Source organism: Pseudophryne corroboree, chromosome 10 (genome assembly GCF_028390025.1).
Source record: "Pseudophryne corroboree isolate aPseCor3 chromosome 10, aPseCor3.hap2, whole genome shotgun sequence".
NCBI classification, from domain to species: Eukaryota; Metazoa; Chordata; class Amphibia; order Anura; family Myobatrachidae; genus Pseudophryne; species Pseudophryne corroboree.
In genome coordinates this window covers 51959042-51980500 of record NC_086453.1, presented here as the reverse complement: position 1 = coordinate 51980500, position 21459 = coordinate 51959042, and the positions used below count along the sequence as shown (strand labels likewise).

At 47.8% G+C, this 21459-nt stretch overlaps 1 protein-coding gene across 5 annotated transcripts in view; it reads right to left on the bottom strand.

Annotated features, from left to right (window-relative positions):
• CD79A (CD79a molecule) overlaps nucleotides 1–21459 on the bottom strand; it is a 140269-nt gene that overhangs the window by 44901 nt on the left and 73909 nt on the right. The window lies entirely within an intron of this gene.

Here is a 21459-nt window from a genome sequence, read left to right as displayed (position 1 = left end):
GGTTTTGCCCATAAGAGAGAGAAAGATTTTGCTTTTGTGATCAGGTCGGAATTAGGCCCTAAGTCACCTGTGCTCAGGCATGGCTATCCTTAAAATCTGGACTGGATGGCGGAGTATGTGAAACTCTGGCCTACATTAAAAAAAGATACATCCAAATTAAAATACATTGAAAATACCACATCCACATAATACATTGAAAACATCCAGATCCACTGAAAATACCAGATGAACATAAAACACCAAAAAAAAAAGCCAAATCCACATAAAACTACACTAAAATGCCAGATTCACACAAAATACATTTAAAAGTATCAGCGGTTATGTGGTAACAGGCTGGGGGACAGAGGTTGTGGGGTGATGGACTGTGACAAGAGGACAGGTTGTGGGGCGATGGACTGTGTCAAGTAGATGTGTGGAGTGACAGACTGTGAGCGGGTGGCAGATTGTGTGAGGTGATAGCATGTGAGCAGGGGTAGTGGGTGTGGGGTGACAGGCTGTGAGCGGGTGGCAGATTGTGTGAGGTGATAGCATGTGAGCAGGGGTAGAGGGTGTGGGGTGACAGGCTGTGAGCGGGTGGCAAATTCTGTGAGGTGATAGCATGTGAGCAGGGGTAGAGGGTGTGGGGTGACAGGCTGTGAGCGGGTGGCAGATTGTGTGAGGTGATAGCATGTGAGCAGGGGTAGAGGGTGTGGGGTGACAGGCTGTGAGCGGGTGGCAAATTCTGTGAGGTGATAGCATGTGAGCAGGGGTAGAGGGTGTGGGGTGACAGGCTGTGAGCGGGTGGCAGAGTGTGTGAGGTGATAGCATGTGAGCAGGGGTAGAGGGTGTGGGGTGACAGGCTGTGAGCGGGTGGCAGATTGTGTGAGGTGATAGCATGTGAGCAGGGGTAGAGGGTGTGGGGTGACAGGCTGTGAGCGGGTGGCAGATTGTGTGAGGTGATAGCATGTGAGCAGGGGTAGAGGGTGTGGGGTGACAGGCTGTGAGCGGGTGGCAGATTGTGTGAGGTGATAGCATGTGAGCAGGGGTAGAGGGTGTGGGGTGACAGGCTGTGCCTGTGAGGCCGAGGTTTCTGTGACTGGGGGACAGAGGTGACAATATTTTTGATTATGGGTGCCGGGCTGTGACTGTGAGGCAGAGATTTTGGGGTGATGAACTTTGATTGGGGGGCAAAGGGTGTGGAGTGATTGGCTGTGACCAGGGGACAGAGGAGTTGGGGGTTGCTGACTGGGAACCAGGGACAGAAGGTATGAGTAGGGAGAGGAAGGTTGGGGACAAACTATAATAAAAAAGCAAATTTAACAACTCTCACAGATCAAAAATATAATCACCCGTATTACCCCTGAGAATGGGTTGGGGGGTTCAGGGTGACACACAGAGGTAGAGGGTGTACAGTGTGTCATACACGGGGGGAGGGTTAGGGAGTATAGGGTATCACACACACACCATGTATCACACACGGGGGATGGGGGTATAGGGTGACATACACACAAAGGTAGCGGATACAGGGTGTCAAACACTGGGGGGACTAGGGGGGTACAAGGTGACATACACAGGGGTAGGGGAGTACAGGAGGTCACACACACACACACACACACACACACACACACACACACACACACACACACACACACACACACACACACCTAGGGGGTAGAGGGGTCACACACAGGTATGGGGTATAGGGGCTCACACACAGGTATGGGGTATAGGGGCTCACACACAGGTAGGGGGTCACATACACAGGTATGGGGTAGAGGGGTCACACACACAGGTAGGGGGTCACATACAGGGCTATCAGGTTACTCACCACACTGTGTGCAATTATCATGGAGGTGAGCTGCAGGGTGTCACTGAGGGAGGCTGTCGGACCCAGATCATAGGCAGGAGGATCTAGGCGGGACACAGTGGCTGGCTGACAGCATAGTGCACAAGGGAGGAGGAGCTGCTGCATCTGGGCATATAGCCTTTACCCAGGACCAGAGCCCAGATTTGTTACTGGCAGCAGCTGGTCCAGTTAGCGTTAGAGGCAGCCTCTCTCCTCCTTCTCCCCCCTCCCTTCTGCATGCTGGCAGGTTACTATTGCCAGACGCGCATCCGTTCTGGCGCTCCCTGCTGCTGCTGGCTCATATCAGCCTAATGAGCTGCCCTGCCACCGGCCGCCCAAACGGAGCGGCATGTTTATATTATTGCTAGCCGGCTCCTGGCGCTTCCTCCCGCTGCAGGCTCAGCTGTGTGAGCTGTCCTGCGTGCTGCTGCCCGATCTCTGCTTAGACGGGCAGCGGCGTGTGACAGCGCAAATGCAGAGCCGCTGGCACCTTCCACTCGCCAGCGGCACTGCACCTTCCACCCGCCAGCAGCTCTCCACAAACCACCACCAGAGCCGGACCCTAGGGGCACCCGTTCTTGCACTACGGTCCTGCCAATCAAAGCTCCGCCTCCGTCACCGGCACTTTGGGACAGGCGCATGCGCAGACCATATTTACAAAAAAATGTGAAAAACCGGGAGGACAGGGACGGTTTGCGGGGCAGCGGGAGGCTCAGTTAAAAAACGGGAGCCTCCCGCTGAATGCGGGATGGTAGGTAAGTATGCTTTGGGGGGGCCCGGGGCACCTAAGAGAGGGGGCCCTCATATCAGCACCGCCCCCCCCTGGTGTTGCGACACCCGCTGTATGTGTGCCTCCTCTTCCTGCACCTCCATGAATGGCAGCAGTGCAGGTCGGATAGATAGATAGATAGATAGATAGATAGATAGATAGATATCTGTGTGTATAGATATCTATCTATATGGATGGATCTATCTAGGCATATCAATATACCACTCTATTATATGTAGTAAAAGATTCTGTCCCAACTCCTTCCCTCTTTCCCCTCTCTCAGCAGCAACTCATCACCTCTGCTTCTTATATATTTGAAGATCCCCTTCACCCATTATGTATTTTAATGATCTTTCCCCCCTTAAATATGAAATATTTTCTCACCCTCCACACTTTATGAAATATATCAAGCGATACAGACTGCTGCTGATTGGAGTGGGCTGCGTTCTGTTTAGTCCTCTAGATCCCAGCATAGTCAGTCAGTCCAGTCTCCCTCTCCCTGTCACCGACCTTCAGAAGCACAGCAGCGGTGTCTGCTTGTCATCGGTGCCGCTGGAGTAGGGGAGTGAGAGCAAGTACAGGCAGGTGCAGGTGTCTGGGACGATATTACTTCTCTCATGGGCTCCTCCGCCGTTGCAGCTCCCTGCGCTGCTGTGGACAACTGCTGCACTGCTGCTGTGGGTTGCTGATTGCAGCAGAGCTTGGAGAAGCGGAGCTCGTTCCCGTTCAGCAGCTCCAATGGGGGGGCCCCATGACACAGAGGACCCGGGATTACTGACCCCTAGGCCCCCCACTTCCGGCTCAATGTGTGCCTCGGCTGCCCGACACCTCCACTACCCCCCGGGTCGGCTCCTCCCTTCAAGACGCGCGGCCAGTCAGAGAGCCGGTGGAAGCACAGCAGCACATAAAAGGTGCGGCGCTGTTGCGGCACTGCAGATCGTATTTAAGGTTTGATCTGTGGTGTGCGGCAGGGGTCCCTCTTAGATTGGGGGGGCCCGGGGTACTTACCCCCTGTGACCCCCCCTTAATCCGGCTCTGTCCGAGCTGCCCCATGGTGTGTGTATATGTCAGAAGAAGAAGAATTTTTAAAGTGAACTCAGACGGTTGGTTCTATATCGGAGGGGCTGAAGGGACCTTGTGACGTATTGAGAGGAGGAGCTACGTCACCAGGGGGAGGAGCTACGGGCGAACAGGGTACCCGAAAAGTACCCTCGCGGGCTCGCTTCGCTCGCCACGCTTCGGGCACGGTGGCTCGCTCCGCTCCGCTTCGCTCACCACCTAATTACTAAAGGTAATAGTTGGTGGCGTGGATAGTAGAGGAACTATCTCGCTGGCCTAGCTCCTCCCCCCTTGCGTCGTAACTCCTCCCCCTTACGGAAAAGGTCCCTTAGCCCACTTGATTCTAGCATCTACCGAACTCAGACCCCTTCGTTAAACACAAATTATCTTAATTGAGACTAGATGTGTCTATGAATCTTGTAGATTTGTGTATATGCATGTTGTAGCTTGGTATACATGCTTATTGTAGATGTGTGAACAGTATATTCATGTTGCAGATGTGTATATATGGCAGGCAAAAAGGTTGAGTATCCGTACAGAATCCCTAACTCTGTTTCCAATACCCTGAAATATATAACGCATTGGAAAATCCAGCAGCAGACAGGATATATATGCAAACCATCTACTTTCTAATAACGTGTATATGCTTGTTGTAGATGTGGGTATATGCATTGTAGATGTGTATATACTCATGTTGTAGATGTGTGTATTGCATATGCATATTGCTGCTCTGAACAGACCACAGGTTATGGCTTTAAAACTTTTAATAAAGATGCAAACAGTTAAAGAACCGTGTAGAGATTATGAGCATGTTAAGGTCAGCGTCCGGAGTCTTACCGGTATGCTGGGGCCGCGGGGCTGGCTTCCTTGGTGATGTGCGGGCAGTGGCGGAGGTGGGCCGCTGTGCCGGATCCGTGGGCAGCAGTAGCGGCGGTGAGGGAGTCCGCTCGTGGCGCCGGGACGCCGCTACAGCGGGTCGCTCTTGCTGAGCCGTTGCTAGAAGACCAGGGGCAGTGAGCAATGGGGCTTTGCAAAAAGGTCTGCATTACTGGGCATCACAGACGGCCTTGGGTCTTCTGCCTTGTCTTTCAAGCCACACTCCACAGATCTCCTTCACCAGCCACGCCTTTGTACCCCTACCACAGCCTGCAGATTATTATCTTCAGCTTCGTTTTCCAAACTACAGTCCACAGTCCTTGTCTCCAGCCACATCTTCAACCACCATCCACAGTTCCACAGTTCATCATCTACAGTCTCGTCTTTCAAACCACAGTCCACAGTTCTTCGCCTCCAGCCACATCTTTAACCGCTATCCACAGTTCCGCAGTTCATTAATCACAACCTCGTCTTTCAAGCCACAACCCGCAGTTCTTTATCCGCAATTACGTTACTTAACCATCGTGCTCCAGCCTCAGTTCTCTACCTCAGCCCTGTACATAATAAATACTTTCTATTGACTCTCAAACCTCGCCTACGTTCTTCATTGCTCCGTGTCCCATGCGAAGGAACTATATCCAACCCCCTCATCTTGTTCATCCACAGCCTACTACCTCCTCGGGCAAATCTCAGCTGCCGGATCCTCAAACTTTGCTAGACATGACAGTAAGCACTGGCCCAATGGATTCGACGGGTGATCAGGCCTCAGGAGGGGATTCAACTGCAGATATCTGGTCTCCCTTAAGTAAGCAGGAGGACACACAATCTCAAATCGTGCAGTTCATGCAGAGTATGTCCAAACGTCTCGATTCTCTCTGTGTTGCCATGACGGCTCCTCAAGTTTCTACAGTTGCTCCCACATTAGCACCTCCGGTTCTGCTTCCGCCTGTGCCAGTACCACTTCCACGGTTGCATTTGCCATCTCCCAGTAAATTTGATGGGAATCCAAAACAATGCCGCGGGTTTCTTAACCAGTGCGAAATCCAGTTCGAACTACAGTCGGCCAACTTCCCATCAGCACGAACCAAAGTAACCTATATAATATATAATATATATACCTCCCTTATCTCTAGGCAACTTTATAGATCTACTAGAGATCTGTGGTTTACCACCTTTCCAAAGGAATTTACTGAATGTAGTTTCAATCTGTTGAATGTCTGACTTTGACAGTCACATAGGGAGCATTTGTATCATGTAGGATAATTGGGGGAAAAGCACCGACTTAATCAATGCATTTCTGCCCAATACAGACAGAGGCAAAGTCATCCAAGTGTCAAGTTTTTTAGTTATAGATTTAATAATTGGGGTAAAGTTTAGATTATAAACATCTTGAAGATTCATCGGTATCTGAACCCCTAAATATTTTATAGCTGTAGTAACAACTCTAATATGGCTATACGGACCTTGTGTGCCCAAATAAACGGGTGGGCCGTTCACTGGTAACAATTCAGACTTGTGTACATTTATAGAGTATCCAGAAAATGAGCCAAAGGCATTAATTAGGTCAAAGGCAGCTGGCAGTGTTACATCAGGCCGTGACATAAGTAGCAGCATATCGTCTGCAAATAGTGAGAGACGGAGGTCAAGCTCACCTATACGAATGCCATGATACAAGGGGGATTCCCTAATTGATATGGCCAATGGTTCCAGAGCCACTGCAAACAGAAGTGGGGAGAGGGGACATCCCTGACGGGTGCCCCTTTGGATAATGATGGGTTGCGACAGGAAACCATTACAGAAGATTCTCGAAACAGGATTGCTATACAATATTCTGATGTAATCCACAAAACGGGGGGGGGGGGGGGGGGGGAGCCAAATCTAGACATTGTGTCAAATAGATGATCCCAGAGCACCATATCAAATGCTTTCTCTGCATCCAAGGATAGTATAGCAGTGGGAATGGTAGATTTGGCACTCTGGGATGTAAGGATTGCTGACAAGACGTTCACCGTTGAGGATCGGCCCATAATGAAGCCCGTCTGATCACAATGGATAATAGAAGGCAAGACCAACTTGAGCCTCTCTGCAAGGATTTTCGTCAGCATCTTGTAATCTAAATTGAGCAAGGATATAGGTCGGTAAGAGCCTGGGTCAGATAGGTCTCTACCAGGTTTAGGTAAAATGGTGATTGTGGCAGAGTTGAAATATAAGGGCAATTCTCCAGTGGAGAGAATATCATTAAAGACTCTAGTCAATACAGGTGTCAATTTGGGGGCTAATAATTTATAAAATTCTGAAGAAAGGCCATCTGGTCCCAGTGCTTTCCCATTCTTCAGATGAGCTATGGTCCTAGAGACCTCCATTTCAGTAATAGCCACCGTCAATGTGGCACCAAGAGTAGTTGCCAGTTGAGGGATAGGCAAGTCCTTCCAAAAGTTTTGTGTTTGAAAAGGGGATAGAGAGGTGGTTGGCTTGGAATACAGAGAGGTATAATAGGTGTTCATGACCTGAGCAATCTGGGCGTTAGTAGAAGTAAGTGAACCTTCCGGAGTCCGGAGAGGGTGTATTAGCATCGGGGGGCGTTGGCCCTGCAGTAAATGTGAGAGCAATTTACCCGATTTATTACCAAATCGGTGGAATCTGGCATCCTTCTTAAAGGAGTATCTAGATTCCATTTTAAGGAGTAGACTATCAAAGACCTGTTTGGCTGTGTTGTATAGAAGTTTATGAGCAGGGGTCGGAGCAGATTTATAGGTTTGGAAAGATTCCGTTAGTGTGGATTGTGCTTGCAAATATTCAGAATTTAAAGCTTTATACGTTTGGGATGTATGGGAGATGATCTCCCCTCTAAGAACTGCTTTCGAGGCTTTCCAGAACATTTGAGGCGAGCTCGAAAGGGTCTCTGAGTTGGTGTCGCTGTAAGAATCCCAAACAGATTCTATTTTGTTCCTAAAGGTGAGGGAATGGGACAGAGATGAAGGGAATCTCCAGGACCGAAATGTGCTCCGCTCAGTGCGCAGTTTCAATTCCACCCATACCACTGCATGGTCAGAGAGTACAATGGGTTCGATCATAACTCTAAGCACCCGGGGTAATAAGGACTCAGAGGCGAACACATAATCTATTCTGGATAAAGTTCCGTGTGCTGCAGAAAGACATGTATAATCTTTTTCTATGGGGTTCAAGGATCTCCAGACGTCTAACAGGTGTAAGGATTGTGCAAACCAGGATATACCATGTTTTGGTAGGGATACGCCTCTAGGGCATGGCAGTTGTTTATCCAGGTGAAGGGAGGTGACCATGTTAAAATCACCACCTAACAGAAGTGGGGTATCATGAAGTGGTGTAAGAATGCGTGTTAATTTGCGTAAAAAGAGTGGTATTTTAGTATTGGGGGCGTATACATTACATAATATATATGGACATCGATCTAGCATCACTTTGCAAATCATGAATCTACCTTCAGGGTCATCAATCACAGATGTGAGTGTAATTGGGACAGTAGTTCTGACCAATATCGCTACCCCTCTGGCCTTGGAAGTAAAAGGGGAGGATGCGAGGACCTTCCACTTCAAGGCGTTAAGCTTTAGCATTTCAGCGGCTACTAAGTGTGTTTCCTGCAAATAGACAATATCAAGTTTCATTCTATTCAAATATAATAGTATTTTTTTTCCTTTTCTGTGGTGAGTTAATCCCACCAATGTTCCAGGAACCTAATTTAACAGTCGACATTGGATATAGGAGGCAAGGTAAATATGCATTCGGTACATCCTAAACACATAGTTCGGTGGCATCGATCTATTAGGAGGGGGGTAAACTGGGAAAGGTAAAGAGGGGAAAAAGAGAGGAGAAAGAGATGAAAGGGGGAGTAATGTGGTACAGTTTGAATTATCTGCACCATACAGACAGCATTGGAGGAAAGACAAAAGTAACCCTCCGGCTAGCGGCAGGGTACTTGGGAGATATAAGACAAACAACATAGAACAAAAACAAAACAAAGAGACATCAACAAGACATCCGGGGTGCATTTGCTCAGTCAGCGTCCATATTGAGGACAGAGCGGGACCTCGCCGATCCCGCCAACAACTAGTAATGGGGGGTGGGGGGGGGGTGGATGTCCCTGATATGGAGAGGTAGCGCCAGCTTGAGGTGTGCAGCTGAATAAGGCACAATGAGAGGAGTCGGAGGACAAACAGTGTCAATCTTCATCATTGTCATCAGACACAGCAGCAGCATCATCTTCTTTCAGAAAGGCCTCGGCATCCGCCACAGAGAGAAAGTCAGTAAAGGACGTGCCAGAGTATATGCGTAACCGTGCCGGATACAGTAGAGAAAACTTTCTATTATGTTGTATGAGATGGGAACTGAGAGGAGAAACGGCTTTCCTCGCTTTAGAGAGTTTCGCGGAATAATCCTGAAATATCAGGCAATATTGCGTATTTTGCGAGAGGCTCTCCAGATAACCTCCTTGTGTAGAAAGTTGAGACATTTAAAAAGCACTACCCGGGGTCTGGCTCCGTCGTGTGTCTTCTGAGTCCCTATCCTGTGTGCACGTTCGATTACCATATCATGACACGCAGCAGCGATGCCGAGTATTTCTGGCAGGGTAACACGTAGAAAAGTGTACAGCTCGGTGCCTTTAAGGGTTTCAGGGAGACCAATTACACGGAGATTCGATCTACGCAATCGATTTTCAAGGTCATCGAGTTTATTGCAGATCTGATGATGTGATTTAGTAACATGCTGCACTTCCTGCTTGAGCACAGATACATCATGAAACAGTTCTCCAGCACGTTGTTCAGTTTGAAGAACTCTATGTGATAAATGTGCTATCTGTTTGCTGATATCTGCTGTCTGGGCCTGCAGGAGGGGGCCTATTGCAATGCGGATCGCCCCTACCATGTCGCTATATGTGACAGGCGCTGCTGGGGTGAAAAGGATCTGATCTCCTGGGGGCATATCTGGAGAGACACTGACCAGCTGTGCATGACACACTGGAGCCTCTGGCAAGGCCTGTGGGTTTGCATCTGGTGAGGGAGCGGAAGCAGACAGCAGAGCTCCGGCGCCATCTTGGGCTCAGCGCGGCGCTTATCCTTCTTTCTTTTTGCTGGGCATGGCGGCCGTGAAATACCGCTCCATACAGCGGTCTCGGCTCTGACGGGGGTGGCCTTTGCAGGGTAAGTGGAGGCTATAAGTCTAGTAAAAGATGCTGTAATTAGCGGGCAGCACGGAGCTCTCCCCTCACGCTGCCGTTCTCATTGCAGCCGGAACCGGAAGTTTTCATATTTCTCTCTTACAACCATTGGTACTTAATCGGTTCAGAGCCGCTCTGCCTAAATCACCCAAGATCCAATCAGCACATGGATACGAATTTAAGATTCACAAGATCCTCGATTCTCGTAGACGTTATGGTCGCATCCAGTACCTTGTTGATTGGAAGGGGTATGGGCCAGAGGAGAGATCTTGGGTAGATACAGAGGATGTCCATGCTCCAAGACTTCTTCGGACATTTCATGCCAAGTTTCCAACTAAACCACATAGGTGTCCGGAGTCCACCCACAAAGGGGGGGTACTGTCAGCGTCCAGAGTCTTACCAGTACGCTGGGGCCGCGGGGCTGGCTTCCTTGGCGATGTGCGGGCAGTGGCAGAGGTGGGCCGCTGCGCCGGATCCGTGGGCAGCAGTAGCAGCGGTGAGGGGGTCCGCTCGTGGCGGGATGCCGCTACAGCGGGTCGCTCTTGCTGAGCCGTTGCTAGGAGACCAGGGGCAGTGAGCAATGTGGCTTTGCAAAAAGGTCTGCATTACTGGGCGCCGCCATGTTGGAGACCAAGTTTTAAGCATAGTTCCTGTTTCCTGTTTCTTCCAGCCAATCCAGGGGAAGCTCTCCCTATAAAAGGGGGCTGGTTTAGGACAGGGACGCCAGTGCTTCAAGTTACTTTAGGTGCTTTAGCCTGTGCTCCTAGGATTCCTGCTGTATTCTGGTTCCTCCTGATCCTGCTTGGTCGGTTCTCTGTTGCTGCTGCAGCCCTGCCGTTTCTAGCCTGCTACTGCCTGTGGAAGCGCTCCTGGAAAACCCGGTCCAGTAAGACTCTTTGGGCACAGTCGGCCCCGGGTCTTCTGCCTCGTCTTTCAAGCCACACTCCACAGATCTCCTTCACCAGCCACGCCTTTCTACCACCGACCACAGCCTGCAGATTATTATCTTCAGCTTCGTTTTCCAAACTACAGTCCACAGTCCTTGTCTCCAGCCACATCTTCAACCACCATCCACAGTTCCACAGTTCATCATCTACAGTCTCGTCTTTCAAACCACAGTCCACAGTTCTTCGCCTCCAGCCACGTCTTTAACCACTATCTACAGTTACGCAGTTCATTAATCACAACCTCGTTTCTCAAGCCACAACCCGCAGTTCTTTATCCGCAATTACGTTCCTTAACCATCGTGCTCCAGCCTCAGTTCTCTACCTCAGCCCTGTACATAAAAAATACTTTCTATTGACTCTCAAACCTCGCCTACGTTCTTCATTGCTCCGTGTCCCATGCGAAGGAACTATATCCAACCCCCTCATCTTGTTCATCCACAGCCTGCTACCTCCTCGGGCAAATCTCAGCTGCCGGATCCTCAAACTTTGCTAGACATGACAGTTAAGGCATAATGGGAGTTATGATCTTTTAATGAGTTGTTAAAATTCTGCCCACACAGGTCAATAGGAGTTTATAACACTCAGGAAACTAGAGGGGGGGGGGGGGGGGGCTGGTGTAGTTTCATTAAAATATGCATCCCTTATTGTAGTCTGTAAGCAGGAAAACCAATGACCTGGAAAGGAAATTGGTAAAAAATCTTTTACTAAGTCTGCGTATAGGTTATTTGAGAATGCTTAGCTGGCACTGAAGATAGCAGGAGGGGTATTCAACCAGTCATCTGATCACTAGGTGTGACTGGAAATAGGCAGTGATCTAAAGTTTACAATATTTTATCTATTTTTGACTAAACATTGATATTTCCACCACAGCTAGGGGTTCTCAAAATCATACATGGAGTCTATGCTATTATGGTGTGATTTAAGGGCACCTAGGGCATATGGTTTGGTAGAAATTAGGTATCTAACCAATCGCACGTCCCAGAGCAGTCATGCTTACAATCATTCTACAGCTTAAATAATGGAGATTAATGTGAACATACCATATTTCATGTGGCTATTACACGTGGGAAATTATGTACAGTTATGTTTACTTAGGATAAAATGGAAACACATAAAGAGTGATTGCTCCAGCCCAATGTGTGTGGGACTGATCACTAGGTATAGGAATCATTTCATTAACATTGCTGCAAAAGGTGGTAACAAGGTGACACACGGAAATTTTAAAAAGCATTTACTTGCAAGCATTTACTACCAAACTACAGCCCACGGGTTAAACCCCAGTAATATTACTGACAGGCTGGGCCCTCCCAACAGCTCTACCGCCAGTCCTTCCTGCCCCTACAGTATCAGCGGTCACTGGAGTCAGTGGCAGTGCAGTGGTGGATGGACCATAGATAGACTATAGAAGCCAGACATAGACAATAGACAGATATGGTCGACAGAAGGACTTTTTCACTGAAGTGACATGATGGGGGCTCTGAGAGAGCATTTAAATACATAAGGGGGGGCTCTGGACTCATATATAGTAAGTTCCTTAAGGGGGGCTTGAGGCTAGTATATCAGTATATGAGGGGGTCTGGGATGCCATATAAGTTTTGAATGTGGGGGGGCTTTTGGCTGGCATATAGGGACATGAGGGGGAGGGGTGCTCTGAGCAGGGCCGGCGCTACCATTAGGCAGCTTTAGGCAGCTGCCTATGGGCGCCAGCCATTGGAGGGCGGCACGCTCCTCCGGAATTAGTTTTATTTAAAAATCATTGTGCTGGGCTGGCTAGCGGCGGCTGCAGTGCGGGTCTAGGCGGCCGCAGCCACCACAATCAGTCACCCTCAACCCCGGCCACTGACGTCTGCCGCGCCCCCTCTGCTGGCGGTCCAGGCAACAAGCAGGAAAAGCTGCGTGATGCTTCTGTGTCCTAAAGTCCGGGCAGGCAGCAACATCGTCCTCTCCCTCCTCCCCCTGCAGCCATAGGCGGGGAGGTCTGATCGCTGCCCCTAGCCTTCCATGCTCCCTCAGCGGACACCGTTTACCACCAGCAGCTGGCCGCCCACCTGCTCCTGGCTCCTTCCCTTGTGTGTTGCCTGTCCCGGGCACGCTTCACCTCCTGCCCCTGATTGTTCATTGTATAGAGAGGAGCGACGCAGTGCTGCCGTGGAACCGCACAGCAAAGACAGTCCCAGCCACTGTCAGCAAAAGAAGTATGTAAAAATTGTGTATGGCATCTTGATCTTAAACTACATAAGGGTTAATGGGTATAATTTATATAAAGGAGGAGGGGGGGGGGGGGGCAGGGTGGTAGGCACAACATATATAAGGGGTGGGGATGATTGACAGAAAATCTGTAAGGGTGTTCACAAAATGCTACTATATATTAAATTTATATATATATATATATTATATATATTATATATATACTGTGTGTATGTATATATATATATATATACATACATACATACATACATACATACACACAGTGGTCGAAGTGGGGCGGTATGGTATACCGCCACTTCTTCCACTGACCTGGAAATGAAAATGTGCAGCAGGAGGCGAGGGAAATGGCCATCCTGCTGCACGTTGTGCTCCTGTCCCTGATCGGCGGCTGTGTAGAGCGCTGTACTAGCTCACAGCCGCCCACTGCCGCCAGCCCGGCTCCCGCATGACACCCCACGGCTGCTCGGCTCCCGTCCCCCGACAGCGCAGCTGCCCAGCTCAGTCTTCCGGATCATGGATGGCCGGCTCCCGTCACACAGCGCAGCTACCCGTTTCCAGCTCCCACATGCTGACACCACAGCTGCCCGTCAACTGGTGAGAAGATGGAACTGATGGAGGAGAGTGTCAGTGTGGGGACATATGTGTGTGTGTGTGTGTGTAAATGTGGCTGCGTGTGTCTGACTGAGTATGTAGATATGTGGCTATGTGTGTGTGTCTATGTGTGTATAAGTGCTATAATGTGTGTGTGTGTGTGTGTGTGTGTGTGTGTATATGGCTGTGTGTAAATGTGGCTGGGTGTGTGTTTTTATATATGTAAGTGTGTGTATGCGTGTATATGTGGCTTTGTGTGTATACCTGAACTGGGCCGAGTGTGGGGGGGGGGGGGGCAATATGATCTGGCCAGCCGTCCACTTACGTCCCTGGCCAGCCGTCCACCGCTCACTGTCGCCAGCCACCAGCCGCTCACCACCGCCAGCCATCAGCCGCCCGCCGCACACCCACAACAAATGGCGGTCAGAGGGACCTCACTGCACCAAAGGCCTCCTTATCACCGCCGCTGCCCATGGGTGCTTCTGCCGACCACAGTCAGGTAATATTCCCCTGCTGTCACCCTCTCTCCCTGTCGTTACTGTCCCTACTTTCACTCTCTCTCTCCCTGCTGTCACTGTCGTCACTCTCTCTCTTCCTGCTGTCACTGTCGTCACTCTCTCTCTCCCTGCTGTCACTGTCGTCACTCTCTTCCTGCTGTCACTGTCGTCACTCTCTCTCTCCCTGCTGTCACTGTCATCACTCTCTCTCCCTGTCGTCATTCTCTCTCTCCCTGTCATTACTCTCTCTCCCTGTCATCACTCTCTCTCCCTGTCGTCACTCTCTCTCTTCTTGTCCTTGCTGTCACTCTGGCTGTCCCTGCTGTCACAATTTCAGCTCATTCAGTGTTCTACAAGGTGAATTTCAGCTCATTCAGTGTGCTGCAATGTGAATTTCGGCTCATTCAGTGTGCTACAATGTGAATTTCGGCTCATTCAGTGTGCTACAATGTGAGTTTCGGCTCATTCAGTGTGCTACAATGTGAATGTCGGCTCATTCAGTGTGCTATAATGTGAATTTCGGCTCATTCAGTGTGCTACAAGGTGAATTTCGGCTCATTCAGTGTGCTATAATGTGAATTTCGGCTCATTCAGTGTGCTGCAATGTGAATTTCGGCTCATTCAGTGTGCTACAATGTGAATTTCGGCTCATTCAGTGTGCTACAATGTGAATTTCGGCTCATTCAGTGTGCTACAATGTGAATGTCGGCTCATTCAGTGTGCTATAATGTGAATTTCGGCTCATTCAGTGTGCTACAAGGTGAATTTCGGCTCATTCAGTGTGCTATAATGTGAATTTCGGCTCATTCAGTGTGCTACAATGTGAATTTCGGCTCATTCAGTGTGCTACAGTGTGAATGTCGGCTCATTCAGTGTGCTACAATGTGAATGTCGGCTCATTCAGTGTGCTACAATGTGAATTTCGGCTCATTCAGTGTGCTACAATGTGAATTTCGGCTCATTCAGTGTGCTACAATGTGAATGTCGGCTCATTCAGTGTGCTACAATGTGAATTTCGGCTCATTCAGTGTGCTACAATGTGAATTTCGGCTCATTCAGTGTGCTACAAGGTGAATTTCGGCTCATTCAGTGTGTTACAAGGTGAATTTCGGCTCATTCAGTGTGTTACAAGGTGAATTTCGGCTCATTCAGTGTGCTACAATGTGAATGTCGGCTCATTCAGTGTGCTACAGTGTGAATGTCGGCTCATTCAGTGTGCTACAATGTGAATGTCGGCTCATTCAGTGTGCTACAATGTGAATTTCTGCTCATTCAGTGTGCTACAATGTGAATTTTCGGCTCATTCAGTGTGCTACAATGTGAATTTTGGATCATTCAGTGTGCTACAATGTGAATTTCGGCTCATTCAGTGTGCTATAATGTGAATTTCGGCTCATTCAGTGTGCTATAATGTGAATTTCGGCTCATTCAGTGTGCTATAATGTGAATTGTGCTATAATGTGAATTTCGGCTCATTCAGTGTGCTATAATGTGAATTTCGGCTCATTCAGTGTGCTATAATGTGAATTGTGCTATAATGTGAATTTCGGCTCATTCAGTGTGCTATAATGTGAATTTTGGCTCATTCAGTGTGCTATAATGTGAATTTTGGCTCATTTAGTGTGCTATAATGTGAATTTTGGCTCATTCAGTGTGCTATAATGTGAATTTTGGCTCGTAACGTGTGCTATAATGTGAATTTCAGCTCGTACCGTGTGCTATAAGGTGAAAGGGGCACCAGTACTAGATAGTATAAGGGGTTCTACTACAGTGGGTGACCACTATGACACTGGGTTTCACTATCCACATAGACATGTAATGGTAATACCAGATTCTGAACTTGAGCATGTACATATATAATTTATATATATATATATAGTATCATCTTGTGGACCCCCTTATATATTTTCTGTTAATCACCCCAACAGACATATATAAAAATGTTTTTAACATTTCTATAAATAGGAAAGGGGATACGTGACACAAATAAATAAATAAATATATATATATATACATATATGTATACACATACACACACACGAAGGGGTGTAACTAGCATTTGCAACTACAACTAAAGAAAGAAACATAATAGGCAGTCACTTTTCATGAAATAGATTTACTGTATTATAAAAAGGTTGTATGTGTATATATATATATATATATATATATATATTAGCATTTTTGCTCCAGTACAGGACCCCTTTTTTTATTTTACGCACCAGCTGTTTACAGGTGATGCACTGGCCAGTACACACAGCCATGTCAGAGACAACAACACCATCATTTTAAATCTGGAGCCATCCACGAGCCAATGTGGCATAATGTGTAAGGGCATTACTATTGTGTGGCAAAATGTATAAGGGGCATTACTGTGTGGCAAAATCTATAAGTAGCATTACTGTATGACATAATGTGTTATAATGGGCACTACTACTGTGTGGCAGGACGTGAATGGACTGTGTAATGTAAATGGGCTCTACTGTGGTGTAATGTGAATAAGAGGCACTACTGTGTGATCTAACGTGAATAAGGGGCACTACTGTGTGATGTAACATCAATAAGAGGCACTATTGTAATGTAACGTGAATGAGGAGGGGGGGGGAGTAGACTTAAGTTTTGCCTAGAGTGCCGAGAAATCTTGCACCGGCCCTGGCTCTGAGCCCTCCATTCACAGTAATTTTTTTTTTTATATGGCAAAAATACTTTGGATGCCACTCGCTTGGATAAACAAAAAATGTCATGCCTCTCCCACCTCCGTACTAACTAGTGTAAATTTAAAGCCATTTTAGCCTCAGAACATGTCATTTGTTTAATTAATTTACAGAAGTTAATTATAGATAACATGGTTCACCAGTAAAGAAAAACAAATGCTTCTCTTAATATTCAAATTGGACAAAATATATGTGGTGGGATGTGACAAAGTCCAAGTTCGGACGTTTTTTTAAAGGGACAACCATTTACATGGCTAAACCACACCTTGTAAATAATTGCCCCTTTGAAAAAACGTCCAAGTACGGTTGGCATCCTGCACGGCCGCTGAACTTGGACTTCATTACTTCCCGGCCAGAAAGTTAGTTTGCTTTGTTCAACACAGACACTGACCTGCACACAGTCAAAAAGTGACTGTGTGCAGGTTGGAACGGCCTTTGATGAAAGTGAATCCCAAGATCCTGTCTTCCAGCGTTTCTGCCAGTCACCCGGCCCTCCTGCAGTCACTGTATTAGTAGCGCATTGACTGAGGCACCGAGAACGGAAAGGATCCTTTACCTGCTGCTAATGGAATGAGCTCAGAAGGAAGCCGGGTAATTGGTGAATGTGTCACTGCGCGATCAATGATTCCGATGGACAGTGACTGGCAGAGGGATTGTAGCAGTGGAAATGAGCAGGCTTGTTTTACAAGGTGAGGATCTTATCTCTGCCACCCTTAGAAACGATCAGCCTCTGACGCGATTCTCATCTGCCTCATGGAGTCCCAAAGCAACCAATATAATATTTTTAGTCAGTGTTCTGTACATCATTAGAAAGTGGTTGAGCAGAGTCTGAGAGTAAGTTTTGAGGCTGGTGCGGGGTAAGACAATTTGTTGCCAATCAGATCATTTGGATTTTGCTAGCAGCACAGCACATTTCAGGAGATCAGTGTGGTGACAGTATGGGAGGCAGCCAGCCTCTAAATCACACAAGTATGATGGTGGGAACAGGCTTACAGAGGACAGGAGCAGTGTAATGATGTAAGGAGGGGAATGATACAACCCCAACACCCCCGACATCCGTTGTCACTTTCAGACCATGATCATTCATCCCTAAGATCACTAAGTACTGATAAGCCTTTATAATGCTTCCTACCATGTCTTTTGTGGAGTCAACTAGAACTGATAATCGCCTTGAGGACCATGGACATCCTACATAGCAACCATGAGACATCAGGAGAGGATACACATTACTGGGATGGTATCTGCAAAAGGTGGCTGGGAGTAGGGATGCCAATCCGGGGCCATTTTTTCAATCCCGGGTATCGGGATTGAAATATGGCCATTCCCGGGATACCCGGGATTGGTTTTTAAGTGTGTGGCCGCCCCCTCGCCCCGCGCACATTACTAAACGTATACCGCGGGTGGGGATCTCCTCCTGCACTACATCAGTTCTCAGCTGATGGCACAGCGTGACTTCATGCTGCGCCGGGGCAGCCAGAAGAAGGAAGCCGGGCAGCGTCCTGTGGACGCTCAACGCTGATCCCTCAATCCCCGGGATTGGACCTTCCAATTCCGGGATTGAATCCCGGCCGTTTTTGGCCCTGGATCCCGCCGATCCCGGGATTGGCCAGCGGGATCCCAGGATTGGCCACCATAGCTGGGAGTTTGGGATCATCTTTGTAAATCAGATTGTGCTTAGGTCAAAATGGTTTCATTTGGGTCATAGCAAATGAGGACTGGAGTTAACCAGGTCCTGTGGAATGTACCTTGTATTTACTTTTGGGAGACAGTTTTCTGGCTTGTGTACTAGTCTTAGAGGTATATGGGCAGGATTACAATCTGCTGTATTGTATCCTTATATAAAAGGCTGATATGGCTCTGTAGGAGATATATCCTCTGACTATCTAAGAGGAGAGAACTTTTGCAGTATCTGTTATGCCAGAGCCGGCCCTAACCAATATGATGCCCTAGGCAAGATTTTGGCTGGTGCCCCCTAGCACCACCGCTGGTTCCACCTCTGACAGTGCACCTCTTTCCCATCACCCCTCACCCATAGCAGTCCTTATTTTGGTGTTTGTACCCCCTATATTTTTAATAGGAACAGTTCGCACATTTGGCGCACAGCCCAAAGGGGTGTGTTTTTGCTGGCAAGGGGCATGGCCACACAATAGTAACACCAATTCCAATTACGCCACACAGTACTGCAACTTTATTCACATTTGATCATGCGATAGTGTCCATAATTCATATTACATCCCACAGTACTATTACTTTACCTTATAAACATTACTCCTCACAGTAGAGCCCCTTATTCACATTACATCACACTGAATTGCTCCTTATTCACATTACACCACACCCTATTGCCCTTTCTATACGCAACGCCACATAGTAGAGCACCTTATACACATAATGCCACACATTAGTAATGCATTTATACACATAATTCCACACAGTAATGCCCCTTACACATTATTAATGTCCTTATAAACATAATGCGCCTTACACATTATGACAACCTTTATTAATGCCCTTTTACACATAATGTCTCTTACATATATGCCGCACATTATTAATGCCCTTATACACATAATGACACACATAGTGCCCCCTACACATTTGCTACACATTATTAGTGCCCCTATACACATAATGACACACATACAGTAATACCCTATTACACATATGCCGCACATTATTAGTGCCCTTATACACATAATGACACACATAGTGCCCCCTACACATTTGCTGCACATTATTAGTGCCCCTATACACATAATGACACACATACAGTAGTACCCTGTTACACATATGCCGCACATTATTAATGCCCTTATACACATAATGACACACATAGTGCCCCTTACACATATGTTGCACATTAATGTATTTTTACATGACACACATAATGCTCCTTACACATATTCTGAACACTACTGCACAACCAACCCACCCGCACACAGCACTCACACTGCCACTAACACTGTGACCTCTGCCTCTGCTTGGATACAGATGTGTCCTCTTAAATCTTGCCTCAATGCTAACGTCAGGCACCTTTTTTTTTATGAAAATGCATCTTATTTGCATTGCTATGTGGCTAGGATGCACAAGCAGATTCTGCTGATTAAAATGATATGCAGCATGCCTATATACTGTGTGAGACTGTGGCTGTATCTGCATAAGAAATGCGGCACACAGAATATAGGCATGCCGCATATCATTTTAATCAGCAGAAGCTGCTGATGCCCCTAGGCACATCAAATGCCCTAGGCAATTGCCTAGTTTGCCTATGACCGGCTCTGTGTTATGCTGTGGAGTAAAGACAAAGCTTTTGAACAATAAACACCTATTTTTTATTTTTTCCCCAAGATGCCTATATATGCTTGTATCCTGTGACAGACGGTAGCGCAGAACGCTATTCCTGTTCTCCAGCTGTTCTGGTTTGAGCCTAGAGTCTCCACTCCAAGACTGGTCCATAGTGAGGGATCAGTGGGAATTAGTCAACACCAACCAGGAGGTATTGCCAGGGCCAGATTTAGGGCCACATGGGCCTGGGTCTGAAAATGTTAAAGAGCCTATTTATGAGAAGCAGAGGAGCTGTGACCAGTGCTGTGTGGGTGTGACCAGTGCCATGTGGGTGTGACCTGTGGTGTGTGGGTGTGGGCAGTGCCATGTGGCAATGTACACCTCCTACCAGTGGTGCATCTATAATGCGTGCAGGGTATGCGGTGCACACGGGCCCCTGAGTCTAGGGGTCCCACACTGCACACTCTGAATACATTTTTCAGTACCTCTGTGGAGTTCCCCGTTGGTGGCAGCACGACGGCCATTTTCCTGGCGTTTTGCGCATGCGCAGTAAGGAAATCTCCGGGGAAATAGCTGCCGCACCATTTTACAGGAGATATGCGCATTAGAGTCTGTGTCCCCTAGTGCTCAGACTCTACTGCGCTGCCAGTCATAGAGGATGAGCCCAGACATAGAAGGATACACACGGGCCTTCTCCTCTGTTAACACGTCCCTGCCTCGTACACTTTATTATATGGCGCCACAAGGGTTCCGCAGCGCCCAATTACAGAATACATAAACAAATAATCAAACAGGAAAACAGCAACTTACAGTTGATGACAGTATAGGACAAGTACAGGGTAAATAAACATAGCTACATCAGCAGATGACACTGGAATAAGTATCAGGTGGCAGAAGACTGCTGGATGTGGTGCAGTTGAACATTATTAAAGTAAGAAAGGATAAGCACATGAGGGAAGAGGGCCCTGCTCGTGAGAGCTTACATTCTAAAGGGGAGGGGTAGACAGACAGGGGTGACACAGATGGGGTACATAGAGAGCGTAGGATGAGATTTGGCTGGGTTTGGTGAAGAAGTGGGTCTTGAGAGATCGTTTGAAGTTTTGTAGAGAGGTGGAGAGTCTGAGGGGGAGAGGTAGGGAATTCCAAAGAAGTGGTGCAGCACGTGAAAAATCTTGGAGGTAGGAGTGGGAGGAAGTAATCCGTAGGCAGGAGAGTCGGCGTGCATTAGCAGAGCGAAGAGGACGGGTGGGAGTGTAAAGGGAGATAAGGTCAGAGATGTAGATGGGAGAGGAGTGGGTGAGGACTTTGTAAGCGAGTGTGAGAAGCTTGAAATGGATTCTGAAAGGGAAGGGGAGCCAGTGAAGGTCTAGTAAGAGAGGAGAGGTGGACGTAGTGCGTTTGGTGAGGAAGATGAGCCGGGCAACAGCATTGAGGATAGATTGGAGTGGAGAGAGGTATTTGTCAGGAATGCCAGTCAGGAGCAGATTACAGTAGTCC